General features: G+C 36.4%; 1 pseudogene; it reads right to left on the reverse strand.

Moving 5' to 3' along the window:
• Positions 1 to 12,747: 12,747 nt before the first annotated feature.
• On the reverse strand, positions 12,748 to 14,066 carry LOC123848938 (large ribosomal subunit protein eL13-like; annotated as a pseudogene).
• Between the last annotated feature and the right edge of the window lie 11,756 nt (positions 14,067 to 25,822).

Raw genomic sequence — 25,822 nt, forward strand, 5'->3', positions numbered from 1 at the left:
AAATGAGGTACAACTCATAAGAGCTGTGAGAGGAGGGTTTTGAAATAAAATTTAATATGTGAAACTATGTTTTGGTTGATACTTATAAAATATTTTGTTTCATTTTTGCACTCTTTGATTACAAGTTACACTTCTAATTGTTTTTGAAAGCATAAAGGAAGATGTGGCATATCCCTGCCACACTGAATAGGGACTAAGACATTCCAAATGCATATGGTAGTCTTTAAAAAGTAAAAGTATAATTTGTGAGGTAAGCGGTATATAGCATTACTCCATTCACTCATCATATGCTTATTGGGTTATTATAATTTGCCATTATACCCTCTGAAAGCAGATAATTAAAACAGATAAATGAAGAGATATATGATAAAATTTCATTTATTTCCTCATTCACTTATTCTTCCATTCATTAAAAAAATGTTCCATAACTATTACTATCAGATAACATTCTAGACCCTGGGGGGGGTGGATACAGAGAGTCATTTCAATCCCAGGACTTATATTCCGGAGGCAGGGGAAGGAGCAGACAACAAACACAATAAGTAAAATATATGTTATATGGCAATAATTTTCACAGAGATAAATAAATAAATAAAGGAAAATAGAAATGGGGAAGGTGGCAATTGTCAAAATATAAGAAAAGGGGCAAAGGAAGACCTTACTGAGAAATGTACATTTTAGGGGTGCCTGGGTGGCTCCGTCGTTAAGCGTCTGCCTTCGGCTCAGGCCATGATCCCAGGGTCCTGGGATCGAGCCCCACATCAGGCTCCCTGCTCTGCGGGAAGTCTGCTTCTCCCTCTCCCACTCCCCCTGCTTGTGTTCCTGCTCTCGCTATGTCTCTCTCTGTCAAATAAATAAATAAAATCTTAAAAAAAAAGAAATGTACATTTTATAAATACCGAAGGTCAGTGTGCAAGTCACATGCATATAGAATCATAGTATTCCAGAGAGAAGAGAAAGAAAATACAAACATCCTGAGAAAGAGATATAGCTATGTGTTCAGAGGAAAGAAGTTTAAGGTGGCTTTACAGAGTAAGGCAGGAAGGAGGAAAGTAATAGATGTCAAAGATGTAAAAAGATAACCAACATATGTACTGGCCTTCTGCTTTTATCCCAAGTGAGATGAAAAAGTAATAGAGAGTGCAGAACAGAGCAATGAAATGAACTGACTTTCTATTTAACAAGGTTACTTAGGCTTCTGCCTTTAGAACATATTGAAGGGAAGCATGGGTGAAAATAGAGAGATCTTTAGTGGGCTTTTACAATAATTTAGGCTACAAAAGTGTGCTTGGACCAGCATGAAAGGTGTTGAAAAAATAAGATATGGAATATATTTTCAACGTAGAACTGCCCAGATTTGCTGATAAATTAGTTGTGAAATATGATAGGAGTGAAGAATGACTGAGATTTTTGGCCAAGCAACTAAAAAGACAGAATCACCATAACTGAGATGAATATGGCTGTGCCTGTGGGAGGAAGTTCTGGAGGTTGGAGTGCGGATGGGAGAGACATCCATATTCAATATTATACAGGTTTGTTTTGAGATATCTATTAGACATTCAAGATAGATGTTGAAGAGGCAGTTTGAAATAGCAATCTGTTGTTCTGGTGAGAAGTCCAAAAAAGTTATACATTTGGGAATCATCATCATGTAGTCTATCTAACCTCATGGAACTGCTGATATCACACAGGAGAGGATCAACTAAAGAAAAAGAAAAGAGAGAGAGAGTTTAAGGACTGAGAACTATAGTACTCCAACATTAATAGGCTCAATTTATGAAGATGAGCCTTCAAAGGAAACTCAAAGATAAATGAGCAGTAAGGTAGGAGGAAAAACAGGAGAATGTGGCCTTGGAAGAGAAGGCAGTGCTTCAAAGACAAGACAGCAAAATGTGACAAATACTGTCTCAAAAAGACTCATATTTGATCATTGGATTTAGCAAATTCGTGTTATCAGTGATTCTGACAAATCTATTTTGTAGAGCAGTATGGGCAAAAGCCTGACAGGAAAAGGTCTGAAGGGGTAAGAAAGAAAGCAACTTAAAAAATGAACATCAACAAAATATCCAAAGAGTATTACTCTAAAGCATGAGTTCTTATTCTTTAAATAGTAATAATAGGAAGAGGCTCATGTTCTAATTTCAAAGTGATGATGAGTGTAAAAGACATTTTGTGATATTACAGTAATCTAACATGATAAGAAAGTATTTGTTTAGAGATACTACCATGTGGTGGATTGTCAACATGAAAAATTGAATGAAGGACATTATACTTCAGCCAATTAAAATAAAGATCATTTTTTTTCCTTTTTTTATCCATGTAGATTAATCTCCTCAACACTATTCACAGTCCTTTGGCATCAACTCTATATTGAGAATCTTGTTATAAAGGGAAATTGAGTGGTATCTGGAGGATGAAACCTCTAGGCAAGATTTGTTTTCCTTTTTTTTTTTTTTTTCCTGAAGGGAATATTAGTAGTTTTTGGGAAAGATCAAATTCAGAACAAAAACCTCTGATTTAGGAGAAGGAGGTGAGAAGTGTTGGAACTCTATCCTTGAGTAGAAAAGGGGAGTTAGGTGCTCAAGTAGAAAAAGTCAACTTAGTGAAGCACAGAGAGTATGAATAAAAAATAGCAGAGATGCAGGCTAGAGCAGTTTATAGAAATTCACTTCTGATGTAGTCAATTTTCTCTACGAAGTAGGAACCAAGGCATATAGTGAAATGGTGGAGACTGGAGAGGAAGTGCTGGAGATCTGAAGAGGGAAGACAAAAAAGAATGTTTTAAAACAACGGAAGAGACTAAAGGATTATCATGGTCAGTATTAATGAATGTAAATTGAGGAAAATCTTTAGCTTTCCATATTTTTCTTCAGCTAACTCAGGTTGCAGGGAAGTCCATGTGGAGTAGTTGAAGAACCGGATTTAATCAGTGTTGTCTATTTAAAACCATCATTCAGTCATTTATCCAAGAAATACGCATCAAATATCTATCACCCGCTGGTAATTCTCTCAAACACCGGGCACACTGTTATGTACAAGATGATAAAGCCTTTGGTGTTACAGAGCTTGTAAACTGTGGGGAAGAAAAATAATAAAGGGACAACTTAGAAATATGATAAGGATGCTGGCAAAGTAGGTCTTTACCCACTTTAGAAAGGTAAATTTCACCTAGGGTTAGGGAAGATATCCATGAGGATATCATGCCTTTTCTAAAACCAAAAGATTGTGTAGTCATGTTTGATAAAAGATAAGATTAAGTAATCTCAAATAGGTAGAGGAAAAATAAATTTTGTTTATTTTTAATTTCCTTCAGGAAGTTGCCATACTGGATCTTTTAATCTAGCCAAATATGACATTTGATTTAATTATTTTAAGAATTTCTTTAGAAACATAATAAATCCTCCATTTAATATTCATTTCCATGCAATCACTCAAATGCACAACTAACTATTCACAATTACTTTTCAATTATCTCTTTGCTCTTTATATATTCACCACCTTCCAAAAATTAAAACTCTTAGTCTCTGGGGTGAGTGGAGAAAAGTTTCTGCTTATGTGGAGTGTATGGTATTATGGAGTTACTTATGATTTGTTTGGTCTCTATACAAAATTTATCAGTTAAAGTTTTTATCTTATTTATATGTCTTCCATGCTTCTAATTTATTAGCCTACATATGTTGTCTGCCTCCTCCCACTAAAATGTAAAGAACAATAACCAGGTATCTCCTTTTCTGTCTGGACCCTGGGTGCCTGGAACTCTTCTTGACATAGTGTCCTTAATATCTATTGAATGTATAGTAGAGTAAGAGGATGAATGAATGAATATCATTGCAACTTCATGCTTGCGAATTTGAAATCAGCTATTGGTAAAATTGCCATTCATTACCCAGTTAAGATAAGAAAACTATGTTTTGTAGAAGAAGAACAAAGTGCATTAAGAAGGATAGAGGCAAGTTTATACTCAATGTCTGCAGGAATATTTGTTTAAGTTGCAGACTTACTGTAGAAAAGGTGGCTCCCTGATAGAAAAGTTTTTGAGTTTATGATACAAACAAGCTTGAGTGTCTACTGTATGTCTACAAGCATGATTAAGGCACTTTCATCAAGGATCTACATATCTACTCATTCCTAGATGGCATTATTAATAATCTCTCATTTATATAAGTAATCTGTAGAATTTCACAGAATCAGGGCCATTAGCTTTTTCATATCACACCACTAATATTATCTTTGTTTTCATGACTATATTTTATATTGGTCAGTCTAATTTTGTTATTTTTTTTCTTGGATTTGTTGTCTGCATGCATCTTGTTCCTCAAAAATGATTCACCTATATTCTGACTATAGAACATGCACACATTTGGGGAAGCCTGGGTGGCTCAGTCAGTTAAGCATCTGCCTTTGGCCCCCATCATGATCCCAGGGTCCTGGGATCGAGTCCTGCATCGGGCTCCTTGCTCAGCAGGGAGCCTACTTCTCCCTCTCTCTCCCTCTGCTTGTGCTCTCTCTGTCAAATAAATAAAATCTTAAAAAAAAAAAAAAAAAAAAAAGAACATGCACACATTTGTGTGGTTTTCTGGAACTATATAGTAAAATGCTTTCCTTGTTGCAGTTTATTATGTGTTGTTATTATCCTATAAGCAACTACTCCACTGTACCACCTCTTGACACTCTCAAATCCATAACAAAAAATTTTATCTCCTGTACTTATATGCCTAGAGAGAGAAATTAAATGCCCTTTTAATAGTCCAATGAGGAGTGCTGTAAAATGATGGGAAACCAATAGATTGCAAATGAATGACACCTGAAAGGGGTAAATATATACATGGCACTTAATTGCTGTAGAATATGATGTCACTAGCCGTGTACATCATCATCATCATCATCATCATAACACCAATAAAATAATTAAGATACATTTGTCTATATGTTCTGAGATTTATGTCATTTCAGTCTATGTTGTAAAACATATATTAAATTTTGCATCCTTAGAGGGGCGGAGCAAGATGGCGGAGGAGTAGGAGACCTGGATTTCATCTGGTCTCAGGAATTCAGCTGGATAGGGATCAAACCATTCTGAACACCTACGAACGCAACAGGAGATCGGAGAAAAGAAGAGCAACAACTGTCTGAACAGAAAAGCGACCACTTTCTGGAAGGAAGGACATGCAGAGAAGTGAATCTGAGGCGATATTCGATATTCGGGAGGATAGATGGCGGGGGAGGGGCCTCCGTTGGCCGCTTCTGGCAAGTGATAGAGCCGCGGAGCACAAAATCGGAACTTTTAGAAGTCGGCTCCGCCGAGGGACGTCACTCTGGTGGCTAAGCGGGGGGTGGAACCCTCCGGGACAGTGTGGTCTCAGGACCCTTGGGGTCACAGAAAGACCGGGGTGCCTGAGTGCGGCAGAGCTCCCAGGTAACGGAGCAGGGAAGCCGGCTGCAGAGGCGGAGCCCAGGCGCGGGCTCTCAGCTCGGGGTCGCCATAAACCGTGATCCGCGGCACAGTCGGGCCCCTGCTCCTCCAGCAGGGACCCAACAAGCGGCAGATCCGGGGAGACTCACCTTCCTCCCCCGGGAGGAGCCACGCGGGAGTGCATCGCAGGGATCTGCTGGGTTTGGAGACTCCACCCGGGGTCGGGTGCCAGAGACAGAAACGCGCGGACCCAGGCCGGGTGAGCACGGAGTGCGGCCGGAGGCGGGAGATGGGAGTGATTGACTGCTTTTCTCTGGGGGCTCGCTGAGGAGCGGGGCCCTAAGTTCTCGGCTCCTCCGGGGCGGAGATTGGGAGGCCGCCATTTTCACTCTCCACCTCCAAAGCTGTACGGAAAGCTTGCAGGGAACAAAAGCTCCGGAGAGCAACCCGAGCAGATTACTTAGCCCGGACCAGGCAAGGGCTGGGCAATTCCGCCTCAGGCAAAGACATCAGGGAACCACAGCAACAGGCCCCTACCCCAGAAGATCAGCGAGAACAGCCAGCCAAGACCAAGTTTACCGATCAATGAGAACAGCAGAACTCCAGCGCTAGGGGAATACTGCACATAGACTCCATGGCTTTTTTACCATGATTCTTTAGTCTTTCAAAGTTAATTTTTTTTAACTGTCTTTTTTTTTTTTTTGAATTTTTCTTTTCCCCTTTTTCAACCAACACCTTATCAATTCCTTTTTTAAAAAAACATTTTTATTTTTCATTTTTGGAGTCATATTCTATCCCTTCATAGTAGTTACCCGTATTTTGGCATATATATATGTTGTTCTCTCTTTAAAATTTTGAGATAGTTTCTTCTAACAGATCAAAATATACCCTAAATCTCTAGTGTATGTTTATTTCCTACTCCCCTGCCTGATCACATTCTCTCCTTTTTCTTTTCTTTTTTTTTTTAAATCCTCTTCTTTCTTTTTTCAAACAACTTCTTATCAATTCCTTTTATATTTTTTTTATAATTTCCATCTTTTTTTAAAAAAACATTGTATTTATTTGAGAGAGAGAATGAGATAGAGAGAGAGAGAGCATGAGAGGGGCAGGGTCAGAGGGAGAAGAAGACTCCCTGCTGAGCAGGGAGCCCTATGCGGGACTCGATCCCAGGACTCCAGGATCATGACCTGAGCCAAAGGCAGTCGCTTAACCAACTGAGCCACCCAGGCGCCCCTATAATCTACATCTTTACAGTCATATTCCATCCCTTAATCATATCAACCCTTATTTTTGTACATATATAAGTTTTTCTTTCTTTAAAATTATGGGAGGCACTTTCTTCTAAAAGACCAAAATACACCCAAAATCTAGTGTGTGCCACTGATCTATATACCAGCCTGATTATATTTGATCATATTCTGTTTTTTTTTGTTTTGTTTTGTTCTGTTTTTGTTTGTTTTTTTTAATCTTTATCTTTTTTTTTTTTTTCTTTTTCCTTTTTTCTCTCTTTCCCTTTCCTTTCCCACTGCTTCAGGTCTTTTCTCATTTGTTTAGAGTATATTTTCTGGGGACGTTGTTACCCTGTTAGCATTTTGTTCTCTTATTAATCTATTCTCCTCTGGACAAAATGACAAGATGGAAAAAATCACCTCAACAAAAAGAACAAGAGGTAGTACCGAATGCCAGGGACCTACTCAATACGGACACTAGTACGATGTCAGATCTAGAGTTCAGAATCATCGCTTTAAAGATACCAGCTGGGCTTGAAAAAAACATGGAAGTTATTAGAGAAACCCTTTCTGGAGAAGTAAAAGAACTAAAATCGAACCAAGTCGAAATCAAAAAGGCTATTAATGAGGTGCAATCAAATAAGGGGGTGCTAAATGCTAGGATAAATGAGGCAGAAGAAAGAATCAGTGATATAGAAGACCAAATGATGAAAAATAAAGAAGCTGAGAAAAAGAGAGATAAACAACTACTGGATCAGGAGGGCAGAATTTGAGAGATAAGCGATACCATAAGACGAAACAACATTAGAATAATTGAGATCCCAAAAGAAGAAGAAAGAGAGAGAAGGGCAGAAGGTAAAATGGAGCAAATTATAGCAGAGAACTTCCCTAATTTGGGGAAGAAACAGGCATCAAAATCCAGGAAGCACAGAGAACCCCTCTCAAAATCAATAAAAATAGGTCAACACCCTGACATCTAATAGTAAAACTTACGAGTCTCAGAGACAAAGAGAAAATCCTGAAAGCAGCTCGGGAGAAGAGATATGTAACCTACAATGGTAGAAACATTAGATTGGCAACAGACCTATCCACAGAGACCTGGCAGGCCAGAAAGGACTGGCAGGATATATTCAGAGCACTAAATGAGAAAAATATGCAGCCAAGAAGACTCTATCCAGCGAGGCTATCATTGAAAATAGAAGGAGAGATAAAAAGCTTCCAGGACAAACAAAAACTAAAGGAATTTGCAAAAATAAAACCAGCCCTACAAGAAATCTTGAAAGGGGTCCTCTAAGCAAAGAGAGACCCTAAAAGCAACATAGACCAGAAAGGAACACAGACAATATAAAGTAACACTCACCTTACAGGCAATACAATGGCACTAAATTCATATCTTTCAATAGTTACCCTGAATGTAAATGGGCTAAATGCCCCAATCAAAAGACACAGGCTATCAGATTGGATTAAAAAACAAGACCCATCAATATGCTGTCTGCAAGAGACTCATTTTAGACCCAAAGTCACCCCCAGATTGAAAGTAAGGGGGTGGAAAACTGTTTACCATGCTAATGGACACCAAAAGAAAGCTGGTGTGGGAATCATTATATCAGACAAATTAGATTTTAAACCAAAGGCTGTAATAAGAGATGAGGAAGGACACTATATCCTACTTAAAGGGTCTATCCAACAACAAAATCTAACAATTGTAAATATCTATGCCCCTAACATGGGAGCAGCCAATTATATAAGGCAATTAATAACAAAAGCAAAGAAACACATTGACAACAATACAATAATAGTGGGGGACTTTAACACCCCCCTCACTGAAATGGACAGATTGTCTAAGCAAAAGATCAACAAGGAAATAAAGACTTTAAATGACACACTGGACCAAATGGACTTCACAGACATATTCAGAACATTCCATCCCAAAGTAATGGAATACACATTCTTCTCTAGTGCCCATGGAACATTCTCCAGAATCGATCACATCCTAGGTCATCAATCAGGTCTCAACCGGTACCAAAAGATTGGGATCATTCCCTGCCTATTTTCAGACCACAGGGCTTTGAAACTAGAACTCAATCACAAGAGGAAAGTAGGAAAGAACTCAAATACATGGAGGCTAAGGAGCATCCTACTAAAGAACGAATGGGTCAACCAGGAAATTAAAGTAGAATTTAAAAAATTCATGGAAACAAATGAAAATGAAAAAAACAACTGTTCAAAATCTTTGGGATGCAGCAAAAGCAGTCCTAAGAGGAAAGTATATAGCAATACAAGCCTTTCTCAAGAAAAAAGAAAGGTCTCAAGTACACAACCTAACCCTACACCTAAAGGAGCTAGAGAAAGAAGAGCAAATAAAGCCTAAACCCAGCAGGAGAAGAGAAATCATAAAGATCAGAGCAGAAATCAACGAAATAGAAACTAAAAGAACAGTAGAACAGATCAACGAAACTAGGAGCTGGTTCTTTGAAAGAATTAACAAGATTGATAAACCCCTGGCCAGACTTATCAAAAAGAAAAGAGAAATGACCCAAATCGACAAAATCATGAATGAAAGAGGAGAGATCCCAACCAACACCAAAGAAATACAAACAATTATAAGAACATATTATGAGCAATTCTAAGCCAGCAAATTAGATAACCTGGAAGAAATGGATGCATTCCTAGAGATGCATCAACTACCAAAACTGAACCAGGAAGAAATAGAAAACCTGAACAGACCTATAACCACTAAGGAAATTGAAGCAGTCATCAAAAATCTCCCAACAAACAAAAGCCCAGGGCCAGATGGCTTCCCAGGGGAATTCTACCAAACATTTAAAGAAGAATTAATACCTATTCTTCTGAAACTGTTCCAAAAAATAGAAATGGAAGGAAAACTTCCAAACTCGTTTTATGAGGCCACCATTACCTTGATCCTAAAACCAGACAAAGACCCCATCAAAAAGGAGAATTACAGACCAATATCTTTGATGAACATGGATCCAAAAATTCTCACCAAAATACTAGCCAATAGGATCGAACAGTACATTAAAAGGATTATTCACCACGACCAAGTGGGATTTATCCCTGGGCTGCAAGGTTGGTTCAACATCCACAAATCAATCAACATGATACAATACATTAACAAAAGAAAGAACAAGAACCATATGATCCTCTCAATAGATGCAGAAAAAACATTAGACAAAGTACAGCATTTTTTCTTGATCAAAACTCTTCAGAGTATAGGCATAGAGGGTACATACCTCAATATCATAAAAGCCATCTATGGAAAACTTACAGCGAAGTTTTCTCAATGGGGAAAAACTGAGAGCTTTCCCCCTAAGGTCAGGAACGTGGCAGGGATGTCCACTATCACCACGGCTATTCAATGGGGAAAAACTGAGAGCTTTCCCCCTAAGGTCAGGAACGTGGCAGGGATGTCCACTATCACCACGGCTATTCAACATAGTATTAGAAGTCCTAGCCACAGCAATCAGACAACAAAAAGAAATCAAAGGCATCCAAATTGGCAAAGAAGAAGTCAAACTCTCACTCTTTGCAGATGATATGATACTTTATGTTGAAAACCCCAAAGACTCCACCCCAAAACTTCTAGAACACATACAGGAATTCAGTAAAGTGGCAGGATATAAAATCAATGCACAGAAGTCAGTGGCATTCCTATACACCAACAACAAGACAGAACAAAGGGAAATTAAGGAGTCGATCCCATTTACAATTGCACCCAAAACCATAAGATACCTAGGAATAAATCTAACCAAAGAGGCAAAGGATCTGTACTCAGAAAACTGTAAAATACAAATGAAAGAAATTGAGGAAATCACAAAGAAATGGAAAAACGTTCCATGCTCATGGATTGGAAGAACAAATATTGTGAAGATGTCAATGCTACCTAGAGCAATCTACACATTCAATGAAATCCCCATCAAAATACCATCCACTTTTTTCAAAGAAATGGAACAAGTAATCCTAAAATTTGTATGGAACCAGAAGAGACCCCGAATAGCCAGAGGAATGTTGAAAAAGAAAAGCAAAGCTGGCAGCATCACAATTCCAGACTTCCATCTCTATTACAAAGCTGTCATCATCAAGACAGTATGGTCCTGGCACAAAAACAGACACATAGATCAATGGAACAGAATAGAGAGCCCAGAAATGGACCCTCAACTCTATGGTCAACTAATCTTTGACAAAGCAGGAAAGAATGTCCAATGGAAAAAAGACAGTCTCTTCAACAAATGGTGTTGGGAAAACCGGATAGCCACATGCAGAAGAATGAAACTGGACCATTTCCTTACACCACACACAAAAATAGACTCAAAATGGTTGAAAGACCTAAATGTGAGACAGGAGTCCATCAAAATCCTAAAGGAGAACACAGGCAGCAACGTCTTCAACCTCAGCCACAGCAACTTCTTCCTAGAAACATCGCCAAAGGCAAGGGAAGCAAGGGCAAAAATGAACTATTGGGACTTCATCAAGATAAAAAGCTTTTGCAAAGCAAAGGAAACAGTCAACAAAACCAAAAGACAACCGACAGAGTGGGAGAAGATATTTGCAAATGATATATCAGTTAAAGGGCTAGTATCCAAAATCTATAAAGAACTTATGAAAACTCAACACCCAAAGAACAAATGATGCAATCAAGAAATGGGCAGAAGACATGAACAGAGATTTTTCCAAAGAAGACATCCAAATGGCCCACAGACACATGAAAAAGTGCTCAACATCGCTTGGCATCAGGGAAATCCAAATCAAAACCTCAATGAGATACCATCTCACACCAGTCAGAATGGCTAAAATTAACAAGTCAGGAAATGACAGATGTTGGCGGGGATGCGGAGAAAGGGGAACCCTCCTACGCTTTTGGTGGGAATGCAAGCTGGTGCAGCCACTCTGGAAAACAGTATGGAGGTTTCTCAAAAAGTTGAAAATGGAGCCACCATACAATCCAGCAATTGCACTACTGGGTATTTACCCCAAAGATACAAAAGTAGGGATCAGAAAGGGTACATGCACCCCGATGTTTATAGCAGCAATGTTCACAATAGCCAAACTGTGGAAAGAGCCAAGATGTCCATCGACAGATGAATGGATAAAGAAGTGATATATATATACAATGGAACATTATGCAGCCATCAAAAGAATTGAGAGCTTGCCATTTGCAACGACGTGGTTGGAACTGGAGGGTATTATGCTGAGCGAAATAAGTCAATCAGAGAAAGACATGTATCATATGACCTCACTGATATGAGGAATTCTTAATCTCAGGAAACAAACTGAGGGTTCCTGGAGTGTGGGGTGGGGTGGGAGGGATGGGGTGACTGGGTGATAGATACTGGGGAGGGTATGTGCTCTGGTAAGCACTGTGAATTGTGCAAGACTGTTGAATCTCAGATCTGTACCTATGAAACAAATAATGCAATATATGTTAAGAAAAAAAAAAGAAGAAGATATCAGGAGGGGAAGAATGAAGCGGGGGAAATCGGAGGGGGAGACGAACCATGAGAGACGATGGACTCTGAAAAACAAACTGAGGGTTCTAGAGGGGGTGGCGAGGATGGGTTAGCCTGGTGATGGGTATTAAAGAGGGCACGTTCTGCATGGAGCACCGGGTGTTACGCACAAACAATGAATCATGGAACACTACATCTAAAACTAATGATATATGGGGATTAACATAACAATAAAAAATTTTTAAAAAAAATTCTGCATCATTATACAAACATCCCTGCTATAGGAATCTTGACCAAGCAGGAAATAATTAAAAGAATAAGGTCAGAACAGAAATGCAGGTGTTGCAGGATAACAATTATTTTGTCAACTTAACACTTTAATGCTTTTTACTTGAAGGCAGAATTTCAGTTTTATTTATTTATCAAAATACATAGTGATACCTTTGTGAATTTTGAACTAAATCATTTCTTGGAACACTGAATTTACATAGTCTGAAAGCTGTGGTAGCTCCTCAAGGACATGGTTTCTCCCAGGAAATCACTTATTCATTAAAAAATAAAACAAATAGGTGAGCTAATGAATGCTCAACCTTTGATCTAATATACCTACATATTGTTTCTTCCTTAAATAGTTCTTTAATTAATTATCACAAGTTGCCGATGGCACTTTATTTTTTTTTTTCTTTTCAGCATCCTACTCTACAACTTCCTTGGCCCTTTTCCACCGGATGCCAAAGAACTGGGTATTGGTAGGGGCCATGCAAAGACCGACAAAACCCTGGAAGTGGTTTTCCTCTGGAATGACTCGGACTGTCTCCGAGTCTCAGTGATTCTGTATGGGCCTGACCAGTCCTGTCAGCTGGGTAGCCAATTTGAGTTCTTCAGCAGAGCTTTCTCGCTTCTTGGGGGCTGAGGGCTCCCTGGGTAAGAGGATGAGCTTGGAGCGGTACTCCTTCAGCTTCAGCCCTGCACCATCAGCCTGCAGGGACTCGGGGGACTTGCTCTTCCTTCTTGGATCCACTGAGATCCCAGCGGTCCGTGCCACCTTCTTGTGGATGCCAACGACCCGTAACTTTTCCAAGCTGAAGCCCCTGACAGCTCGCACTTTGCTGTGATACCTCGCCGTGGGGCACCTCACGATGGGCCCGAAGGGTCTAGGCGCAGGATGCGGGGCCATGGGGCCTGCCTTGGCTTGCTGGGGCCTTGCATCTGCGGATCTTCCGCACCAGCTGGTTGAACCACATGGCCACACGCCACTGCCAGTCCTTGTGGAAGTGGGGCTGCAGGATCATGCCATTCCACCCTGGCTGCTGCCTACCGGCCCGCTCTGACAAACAACAGCCCCCGGAAAAGAACTGGTGCTGCAAAGCACCCCGGGAAGGTACTGGTTATTTTAGAACCAAAAATACAAACACAAACGATAAAATTAGCAAATATATTTATCTAAATAAATTAGAGGAAAATAATTTCTCATGTGTGGAGAGACCAAGAAGGAAGAAAAAAAAAAAGTATGGGGGTGGGGATTAGAGAAGAAAAGGAGGCAGAAATTAAAAATAAAGGAAAGAAAACTGTTAGGAAAAGAGTAAAACAGAACATGAAGGAAACAAACAAACAAAAAAGAAGGCAACATATAAAATATGGCCCAGTAAGCATTTTTAGTACTGTTAAAGAAATGCTTTTTTTCTCTATGTGTTTGACTCTCTAACTACAGAGGTTTTCTTCATATCTACACCACTTGAACCAAACTGTTATAGAAAAAGGGAAAACAGAAGTAGAAAAATTACTCTTTTGGCCGAAATTAGTCTAAAGCCCATTCCAAATCGCTGCCATACTGACCTATCATACCACTCCCATCTGTCTCTTCCTCTTATCCCTTGGGAGTATTTCTCTTTCGATTACAAAATAAACTTGATCGTGAAGCATTTTCTGGAATATTTCAGACTTATTTTGGTTACGCATCATGCTCCTCTCCAACCTGGCAAAGAAATCACCATTACTGAAATGTTCAGACATTTCAGTTCTTTCACAAAACCAGTAAGAACAGACAAATAGTAAATAAGCCCTTTGCAATCTGTTTCCACAACTTCCAATAACTTGTTTGAAAGAAGCTTATGATCATTCTGCTGAATACTTTAATACTAATAAAGGGCAGGCTGCAATGGGACAATGTCTTGGATTGTACTGAGGGGCTTTCCTTAGTATTTTGGTGACCATGAAAATGGAGGACACCTAAAAGTACCCTCACCTTCTTTTGAAAAGTTGGGGATTCATTGTTCATTTTCAAAATAGTGATATTTTTCAAGCCCTGGGTAATCAAATGCAGAAAATATGTGAAATTTTATACAGTACATTGACTGTAACAAAAGAGAAAGAATTGAATATTAGAATATTACTTGGAGACAGTCTTTGTAAATCAATTTGGAAAGTTTTATTTTGAATATCCTCACTCCAGTTTATATTTTTTCTATTGTCATTAAATAACCATACATTTTTATAATTATTTTTATCAATTTACCAGGTAAATTTCTGTTGAAAAGCACATTAAGTGGAACAGATATGGATGGCATTTTGCTGTTTGACTATCCTAAAGTGCTAGAGTAATACTGACACCTAGTGGAAGAATAGCAACACTGATTAAAAATAAACCATCATTGTGGCTCTTCAATTTTCAGAGATCCTCAGCTGCTATAATCTATGAGAAAATAATTATAATAATAATTAAAAAGTATTATCACTGATTTACCTTGGCATATTAGATGATCTGTCTTCTTGGCGATGTGTGTGTACGTGTGTGTGCATTTGCAAGCAAAACAGGTAGAGATGTGAAAATTATGATTATTCATTAAGAATATAGAGATTCAACTTAATTTGTCAGATAGTATGTAGTTTTTCAAATAATAGATACATAAGAATATAATACCTTTATTTTACTCTTGGTATTTTCTATCTTTGTTAGGATTGAAATCAATTTAAGCCCTCAAACCGTTAAGTTCATCATAGAAGAATATTGAAGAACCCCTTCCTCATCTTAATCATTAAACTTCCCTATCTGCCTTCTAAAGGCAGTTTTGTTGGGGCGCCTGGGTGGCTCAGTCGTTAAGCGTCTGCCTTCGGCTCAGGTCATGATCCCAGGGTTCTGGGATCGAGCCCCGCGTTGGGCTCCCTGCTCAGCGGGAGGCCTGCTTCTCCCTCCCCCACTCCCCCTGCTTGTGTTCCCTCTCTCGCTGCCTCTCTCTCTGTCAAATAAATAAAATCTTTAAAAATAAATAAATAAAGGCAGTTTTGTTAAAGACTAAAGATAGTTCTTTCAGGGTCTGAAAGTGAGTATGTAAGTGTGATGCCAGCTCCTCAGGTAGGTGTAAACAGAAATTGTTTCTTTTTCTATATTCCCAGTACATAGAACTTGGAAATCAGTAAGGTGTTCAGCAAATTATTGGTACACACGTTGATATGTGCATGGTTGAGATCACTGCTCTTACTAGGCTTTGGGAAATATCTAAATTGTAAAATATCACAGTATATGTACATTTTAAGCATACATAAATTGTATGAAGTAATCTATATCAGGATGATATGTATAGAGGATAACCAAAGACAATGTATTTTCATTCCTTCACAAATATCAGATTTCTGGAAATTTGTCTAATTTCAACTATATAATATCATGATGTTATCTAATTATGATATGTTATAATGATGTGATAATGAAACATCACAGTTCTTATAGAATATAATAAATCTTATAACAGTATTTTGAATTTTATTTGTTTCATTATAAATAGTTATACTGAAAAACTGAAGAAACCACATTCTAAGAAATTTTCAGGGTAAACTGCTGAGAAATTTCTAATGTTATTTGGCATCAGCAATTAGTTGTGAATTTTTGGCTCTTCATATCCATCTCTTGTATTATAGAATACAGTTATGTTATTTAAATAACTAAAAAGAAAATGTAGGTTACTACATCTCCACACTACCAACACACTAGACCTTTATGAAACCCCGGCTGGATGGTTCCACCCACCCCATTTGAGAGTCTTGAATGGCCTCTTCATTTTGTATGGACTAAGTTTGAACTCTGACAAACCATGTGAAGGCTTTTAACATTTGGCCCCCTACCTTCTCCCCAACCTCCTAAAACACCCCAGCGCTGCACATATCACAATTCAGTTCACAGAGAGCTCTGTTTTTCGGTCAAATTGTGCTCCATCTCCTTCTGTACATTTGTCCTATTGCTTTCTTTGTGCGTGGCATTTCTCTGGTAGAGAGGGAAGGAACATTGGTGTCAACTCAAAACAAAAGCAAGTTCTAGCCCTAGTTCTTCCCATTAATGGCTTTTGATAAGTAATGTGTTATTGTTGTGTCTCAATTTCTTCGTAATGTTTAGATTGCTGAACGAGAAACAGTATATGTAAAGGGCTTGGCAGAAAATAAATGCTCAATAAATATACTAAATATTTTTATTCCTTGAAAAACTTGTTTCAAAGTAACTTTATTTGTAAAACCATTCTTGAACCAGCCAGGCACATTAAATAAATTGGCCACACATCTATTATGACACTTTTCACATTATATCATGACCCATGATTCTCAATTTTTTTTCTAGCCTGGATCTGCTAGAATTATGTCTCCAACCATTATGCATCATTCCTGAGATGGCTAACTAAGTATATCAAGCTTAAAATTTCCAAAACCCAATTACTCATATCCCACCTTCAGAATATGCTCATCTCAAACTTTATCTGTTTAATAAATGGATTCAACATTCATTCAGTCACTCAGGCCAAAATTCTATTTTCCCTTAAGTTCCACAAGCATTCCAATACCTAATCCTTTGCTTTATCATTTTTATCTCTAAGCTAACCTTCATAAGCTTTCTCCAAGTTATCATCAACTCTAGACTAGACTTCTGTACCAAACTCCTAACTCTTGTCTTTACCTACACATTTTCTACCTTTAGTCCAAACAATTCACCCAAATGCTCATGGCTATGTTTATGCATAAATCATAGGACTCATACCAATATTTGACCATTCATTAGAATAATATCCAAATTTCTTATTCTAGGAGGTAAGTTCAGCATGATCTTTCCTACCTCCTTTTCTGATTTTGTATCTTATCAGACTCTCCCTTATTCACCCCAATCCAGTCCAGTTTCCTCAAGTGTCCCTTGGGTGTGAGTCTTAGATCAGACTGCTATAACAGAACAACAGACTGAGTGGCTTAAACAGCAATTTATGTTCCATAGTTTTGAAGGCTGGGAAGTCCAAGATCAAAGCATCAGCAGATTCTGTCTCTGGTAAAAGCCTGCCTGCTTCCTGGTTCATAGATGCCTATCTTCTCTCCGTGTCCCCACATGGCAGTAGTGGAATGGGAGCTCTACAGAGGTTTTTTTTATGAGGGCACTAATCTTATTCCTGAGTGCTCTATCTTCATGAATTAGTCATCTTGCAAAGGCACCATCTCCTAATATCATCATATTGAGGATTAGGATTTAATTTAATAATTTTGGGGGAGGGAGCACAATATTCAGTCTATAGCAGTAGTCAATGTAATGCCAATTTGGCCTTTGAATATGTTATTCCTTCTGACCTATTTTCCCAGAAATATTCACCAAGTTTATTCCCTCATTTCTCTGCTCAAATGGAAATTACATCATCTTATCAACACCTGGACGTATTTAATTTACTTATTTATGATTTAAGTATTTTTAAGTATTTTTACTATTAAAATACAACTTTCTTAGGAAAGTGCTTTGAAAATTCAATTCACTACCACATTCCCAGTGGTTAACAGATATTAGGTGTTTAAAAAGTTAACTGTCCTCTCCTTTACTTTCTTACACTGGTACACTGAATGGAGTTAATACTCCACATTTGGGGGTATTAACATTGGTAAAGAATTGTACTTGCAGCAAAATTATTTATAACAATAATATCAGAAAGTGTTAATAGTGGATTATAATTGTAAAAAGGACCAAGGCTTTACTTTGCTTCTCACAGAGCTTAAAATAGATGAATTACAAGATAAGTCTACTCGAACTTTGAAACCAGCCCGGTAAACTCATTCTCCACAGAGCTTCCAATTCTTAATGTTGAATAACCAACACTCACTAATCATCTCACACACTATTCACTTATTTTCTCTACTGTTCCCATTTTGAGCCAAGCACCTTTCACTTCCTAAATCTTGGACCAATATTTCCTTACATGATTGTGTTCCTATAGCTTTCAACCAGGTATTTACATCTGCTTTCTGCCTCCTGCCATTTAACTCCCCACTAAGAAATCCAAGTCATATATTTACCAGACTAATTTTCCCCATTCCAATACACTTCTGGTGTATTTGTTCCTCTTGAGGCTAAAGATTCTTATCTGGACCCACTGTCAAGTAGTCTTTGCAACAACTCTTGTCATTTCAGGAGATAATGTGAAAAACAATACAGTTTTTGGTATGGTTTTTGTAAATATTTCTCTAGTTTAATGAAGAACACTACAGGAAGTATATAGCTAGAGTGGAGAAACAAAACACCACCGTGGTAAGAGCTTAAGCCCTGGCATAAAACACAACTCGATTGGAATTTCAGATTTCATCCATTAGCAGTTTGGTGACTTGGAACGGATTACTTAAATCTTCTAGGTCTTGGTTTCTTCATTGATAAAATGTAAATACTATATTGATAATGTTATAAATGAGAAAAATTCTATATCATTGATATTATAACATCAACATTATATCTTGATGTTATAGATTAAATTAGAAAAATACATTATAAAGCATAAAGTATAATGTCTGAATATACCATACACATAACTGAGGTTGGATAGGGTTATTGTTTAAATTTCCCTGACTTTGATCTTCCATTTTATATTAGAAAATACATAGAAATATGTTTTTAAAATACACCATCAAAGATAGTTCCATTATTTCACTTGTTTAATATTATAAAAGATAATGATCCTTTCAAAATGTTAACAGATTTCATGTTTATTATATTAATCTATCTTAACTAACTCATGAGATAAAGCAGGGTACATATTAATATGCTTTTATTTATTTATCTTTTTAAGATTTTATTTATTTATTTGAGAGAGAGAGAATGAGAGAGAGCAAGCACATGAGAGGGGGGAGGGTCAGAGGGAGAAGCAGACTCCCTGCCGAGCAGGGAGCCCAATGCGGGGACTCAATCCAGGGACTCCAGGATCATGACCTGAGCCGAAGGCAGTCGCTTAACCAACTGAGCCACCCAGGCGCCCTTAATATGCTTTTAAAGTCAATGAGTATAAATATTATTAAATTCCACTTACAGTGAAATCATATGGTATTTGTCTTTCTCAGTCTGAGTTATTTCTCTCAGCATAATACCTTCCAATTGTCTCAACGGGTACAATTTCATCTTTTTTATGGCTGTGTAATATTCCATTCTGTATTTACACCACATCTTCCTTATCCATCTGTCTACTGATGGGCACTTAGGTTGTTTTCATATCTTGAGTACTGTAACTAATGTTGGCAATAAACATGAAGTGTGTATATCTTTTTGAATTAGTGTTTTCATTTTCTTTGGTAATACCCACTAGTGGAATTATTGGATCATATTGTACTTGTTTTAATTTTTTGAGGAAATTCCATACTGTTTTCCACAGTGGTTATACCAATTTACATTTCCACCAACAGTTTACAAGAGTTCTCTTTACTTCACATCCTTGTCAACACTTACTATTTCTTGTATTTTTTTTTTTAATTTTAGCCATTCTGAGAGGTATGATGTGATATCTCATTGTGGTTTTGATTTGCATTTCCGTGATGATTAGTGATATTAAGCATCTTTTCATGTGTTTGTTGACCATTTATATGTCTTTTTTGGAAAAAAAAATGTCTATTCAGCTCCTCTGCCTATTTTTTTAATTGGATTGTTTGGGTCTTTTTGGTGTTGAATTATGTAAATTCCTTGTATGTGTTGAATATTAACTCCTTATCGGATATATCATTTGCAAATATCTTCTCCCATTCAGGAGGTTGCCTTTTTGTTTTGTCGGTGGTTTCTTTCACTGTGTAAAAGCTTTTTATTTTGATGTAGTCCTAATAGTTTATTTTCACTTTTGTTTCCCTTGCCTTAAAAGACATATCTAGAAAAACGATACTACAGCCAAAGTCAAAGAAATGACTTCCTGTATTCTCTTCTGGGATTTTTATGGTTTCAGATCTCACATTTAGGTCTTTAATCCATTTTGAGTTTATTTTTCTGTATGGCATTAGAAAGCGGTCCAGTTTTATTTGGTGTATGTAGCTGTCCAATTTCCCCAGCACCATTTATTGAAGAGACTGCTTTTTACCATTGTATATTCTTATCTTCTTTGTTATAGATTAATATACCATATAATTGTGGGTTTATTTCTGGGTTCTCTATGCTATTGCACACCTGAAATTTATGTAGCATTTTGTGTCAACTATACTCAAAATAATAATAATAATAATAATAATAATAATAATAAAAGATAATTAGTAAAACTGGACTAGATTAGAAGTAATTATAAGAAAAAAAATAAAGTCAATGTGTATAGCGAGGTTTAAGAAACCTGCATATCTTATACAAAATCAAGGTCAACACTAGAATCTAGATTTTCTGTAGTCTAGCAGCCCATGTTACTAGGTTTTTACAGTATATCTCATTTTTTAAAAACATCTGTGACCTCTTTTGATGAATAAAATAATATTTATTAAGCACTTACTCTTTCAGGCATTGTTCTATATAATTTCAATGCATTAACTCACAAAACCTGACTTACGAAGTAACTACTTTTATTATTCCCATTTTGTAGGTTGAGACTCTCTAGAAGTTTAATAGTTTGCCCAAGGTCATAGATCCAATATGAAGAAAATATGAGATTTGAGTCAAATAGTCTAAATGTGAACTCAGACTTTTGGATATTATGCTCTATGGCTTATCATAAACCTGTGGAAATTGTATTTCCCATGCTAACCTTATTTGAAATTAAAAATGAAATAATAGGACTAAAACCAAAACATTGACTCACTTGGCAGTCTACAACAAAAACAAAGCAGTGATAATTTAAAATAAGCTCTCTTAAATTGCATGTGCAAACTATGAGTTTATGATTATGGCCCCCATTTGAGAAATGCTAATTTACAGAGCTGTGGTATGCTTAAATACAAGGCTATCTTTAAGAGCAGCTAAGCATTATCTGCATGTACATAGAGGCAATTACTAATTACAATCATGTGCAGTAATTCAAATGCAACTGCAGGATTATCTCATGATAACAAAGCCACTAACTCAGGTCTTCAGTCACAGTGGTTTAGAAAACAGAAGAATAGAGTGAGTACTCTGGAGGTGTCGTGCATGTGTTGTTGTCTAGAAAAGAAAAGATAGACATGTTACTGTATGAAGTAGAGCAATTCTATAAATCAAATGATTTACCAGTGGGGGTTTGAATTACACAACTCATAAAAGTGTTCTCTGAGTACAAACCTGACAGGAATAAAAATATGCTTTAATCTGACAACCAGCAACCCCAACTCATATTATCCATGAGAACTGAGGGGAATCAGAAAAATATGATTATTGAATGTGTATAAAATGGCTATTAATCATATTAATTTTAGTTCAATTTTGAGAGTTCTTAAGCGCCGTATATGTAGAATTTACTTAATGTTCACAGCTACCTACTGGACCGTTATCTCTGTTTTCTGGAAAGAGAAATTCTGACTTGTTAAATAATAAAACTTAACAATCAATGACACATGAGACCAGAATCTGTGTCCCTTTGAGGGCCACCTTCTTTGTCAAGGCTAGCTACTTTTCAAACCAGGAGATGCTCTGATGCTCCCAAAAAGTTATCCACAAAATGACCAAAAGTGACTGAAATGAGATAGCAGTGTAAATGGTACATCGGCCTTGAAGTCCTAAGAGTTTATATTTTACTTGAATACAAATTCAGTAAGAGCTTGAAATAATCGTTTTTAACTTAGCTGTTAGTTATTTTGCATTCCTGAATGTTTATGGTGCTTTATACAGTCAATTAATGAGAACATTCTAAGTACATAACAATCAGAAATCCAAACAGTTCAAAGTACGTAACAATCAGAATTTCCAGAGTAGTAAATTGGGAACAAATATTAGTTTCTGTGGGAATATTTATGGATTATATATATATATATATATATGTAATCTGGAATCCTAATACTTAGTAGGATAACCAGCAAAGCCATGAATCTATCCATGTAATAATCTACAAGCATTTTCTGTATTTTTAACTTAAATGTAGTCAAAATCAGTAAAAAGAGAAAGAATGTGTTCTATATGTAGATGAAATAGATCATGTATATTGTAGTTAGCACTTCTCTGCATGAGGTGTGAAATGCTAATGGATGGGAGAAAAAAAAAAAAAAAAGATTATCAAAGGAGAAAAAAAACCTCCTGTCTTGATGCAAGAAAATTTTCATACTAGTACAAGTAAAGTATGATTCCCTAATTTTCAAACATAGCAATTACAGCCAAAGAAAGTCTTTTGAGTATTTTTCTGCATTCATAAAGGTTGTAAAATATCAATAAGAGAAAAAAAGCTTTGGGGACTGGCAAATAATTAACATTCAGGTTCTTTAACAAATGGGTTTTATGATATTGAGAAAATAATTAAAACTCCTTGAGCCTCAGTATCTTCACCCCTAAAATGGAGATGATATTAATTTCATAGACAGTTGCTATATGGATGAAATAAAAATAAAATGTTATGTGATAAAAAGGGCCTATAGTAAAATACCAGTATTTTTTTTTTTCCTGCTTCCTGTTCAAAGAGTTGAGTTATTTGGATATAAAAGGGATTACAAAATGTTTCCTAGAAATTAATGAAATTTGACAGCATTCTTCATGGGGAAAGCTATATGAGATTTCTTAATGGCCAAAATTAAGCATAGTTCCTGAGTTCCTTTCTTCTCTGAAGAAAGTTCCTTCTTTCTCAACACTTTTCTACCCACCCCTCCCAACTAGGCTAGATAGAGCACTTGGAGCATTTGTGCTGAGATCTGAGAGGTTTTATGAATGGTTATATCCTTTAATAAATTACTGCACAGATGCATCTGGGCAGCAATTACATTCTCCTACACCAAATGCACTAGAGCATTTCTAAAGAAGATAAAACAATGAAGTTAATGAAATAAACTAACATTCACAAAGTTGCAGAGTACTTACCATTTGCCTAGATTACCTCATTTAATTCTCAAACCAGCCTTATAGTGTTAATATTGCTAATATTGTAATTTTCAAAATGTTAAAAATATGACCCTTATACAAATATAAATTTCATATGTATAAAATATTTCAATAAACTCATTCATATTAGAATAATCCTGGAATTTATACTGGAATAATATGGTAAGACTAGTTCAACATATGTTTGAAGATCTAGGCATTTATAGACATTTTAATAAAATAATATTTGAATAAGATTGATAGGCTAGATATAAAACTGATTAATGTGATTAATATCCTATAAGATAACAATCCATAAACTTTGAGGTTATATTTTTTACCAGACAAATAATTTACATGTCTGCTAGACAAAAGTCTACAAATAACATGTAATTTCACTAATTCTGGGATGTTTAATGAACAGTGAGCAGGGAATGAACGAAGTACATTTCCTAAATAATTAGGTAGTCCTCAGATGGCCTTGTGCTACTATATAACTTATATAACTTACCTTTTAGTCTTATTTCCAAGTTTTGATAGCCTTTCTTAATGGTATTATTACACCCATATTTCAAGTAATTCAACCAGATTTTTAATAGTTGAGGTCAATTGTTCAAGGTCTTATGACCGATTAATTTTTTTTTAAGATTTTATTTATTTGAGAGAGAGAGAGAGAGAGAGAGAGAAGCAGACTCCCCGCTGAGCAAGGAGCTAGATGTGGGACTCAAACCCAGGACCCCGGGATCATGATCTGAGCTGAAGGCAGACGTTTAACTGACTGAGCCACCAGGCGTCCCATGACTGATTAATGTTAAGCCAAGTTTAAAACTTATTGTTTCTTGTTTCAGACCCTTAACTGTTACCTATCATACTTATTTTATGTGCTGGGTAGAATTAATTGCCTATACATTTTATTTTACTCTATCCCTTACACGCATACTTTCCTTTCCAGTTCCAATGTGGCGATGCTATATTATACCTTCATCAGCAACTAATTGAGAAAGATAGAAAGGCTAGTGTTTCTAAGCTGTATTCAGTTAGATCACACAGATACAAGTTTTTCTATGATTTCTGGTGAAAAGCCTGTCCTAATCCAAAATTACATGGTATTAAAATCTGACCTGAGCTAACATAAAGCTATCTAGAGATTTTACTTGCCTCACTAGCATGACATGTTTCTTTTGTTTTACTCTATAACTATGGATGTTTGAGTAGAGTACTGCTTATAGCAACACTGAACCTGGTATTTCCAAAAAAAAAAAGTTTTTAAAAATTCTGAATTCAAGAACACATCTAGTCCCAAGATTTTAGGTAAAAATCCATACTTTAGTAGGGACCTTCTGAAAGGGAGGAGGGAATTTCCCAGTGGTGAACTGCTCCATGACTTTCCAATAGTTCACATTCTTAAAGAGTTTTTGCTTGACAGCTCTACCTAAAACATTAGCTCCCACTTCCCTGGCCATGCTTGTACTCACTCTATCATACACACACATCTATTGCTATCTATCTATCTATAATCTATCATTTTTTATTATTTTTTATTATTTTTATTATGTTCTGTTAATCACCATACATTACATCATTAGTTTTTGATGTAGTGTTCCATGATTCATTGTTTGCGTATGACACCCAGTATCATCTATCATTTTCATCATTTATTTTATTCCTATTCTCTTTCTCACTTATTGGAATACAATTTTTATAAAAATAGAGTTTTTTTTTTCTTCACTGCTATAATCACAAAAGCAAGAAACATAACTGCCAAATGGTAATAATTGATGGAGTGAATAAATGGAATTAAAGTAGTTTGTATGTCTAATCCATTTGTATTTTTATAAATTTTTCAATACTAGGACTTAAAATTGTTGCTGTTAACTGAAAAATAATTACTTCAGAATTATCTGGGAAATATTTTTCAAATATCAGAACCTTAAATTAATAGACATTTCATCTGAGCTTTACCAGTTTTCTTTTTTTTTTTATTGTAGTCAAAAATAGTATGCCCTTTCTTAAATAGCATTATTGATATATAATTGATATATACTGAAAATATTTAAAGTGCAAAGTTTGGAAAGTTTTAATATATGGATACTTACAAACTATGACCACAATTAAGATAATGAAACTATCATCACTTTAAATTTTGTTATTGAAGTACAGAGAAGTGGTTAATCTGGGACTAGAATTTCCCCAATACAGAAGCAAAATACTTCTGGGAGTTCTACTAAATGTCCTATGAATCATAAATGATGAGGTTTTTCACTCTAGCTGATCACAAGAAGACCTGCTCTTGGGCTGTTGAGCTGTAAATATTATTTTTTCTACTCCTGTGGAAATGTCAGATATTCTGCTTTAAAAATGAATGCATATTTATGCTAAATAATAATTGAGTATTGTGCAGGTTTTAGAATTTTACTTGTGCATACTACTTTTCACCCTTATTTTACAGTGGAAACAATTCTTGGGTGAGGTGTAAAAAATTCATATATTTAAAGATTGATGA

This window comes from Mirounga angustirostris, unplaced genomic scaffold (assembly GCF_029215605.1).
Source record: "Mirounga angustirostris isolate CCGP_5_RB_7025 unplaced genomic scaffold, mMirAng1.0.hap1 SCAF_2, whole genome shotgun sequence".
Classification (NCBI taxonomy): domain Eukaryota; kingdom Metazoa; phylum Chordata; class Mammalia; order Carnivora; family Phocidae; genus Mirounga; species Mirounga angustirostris.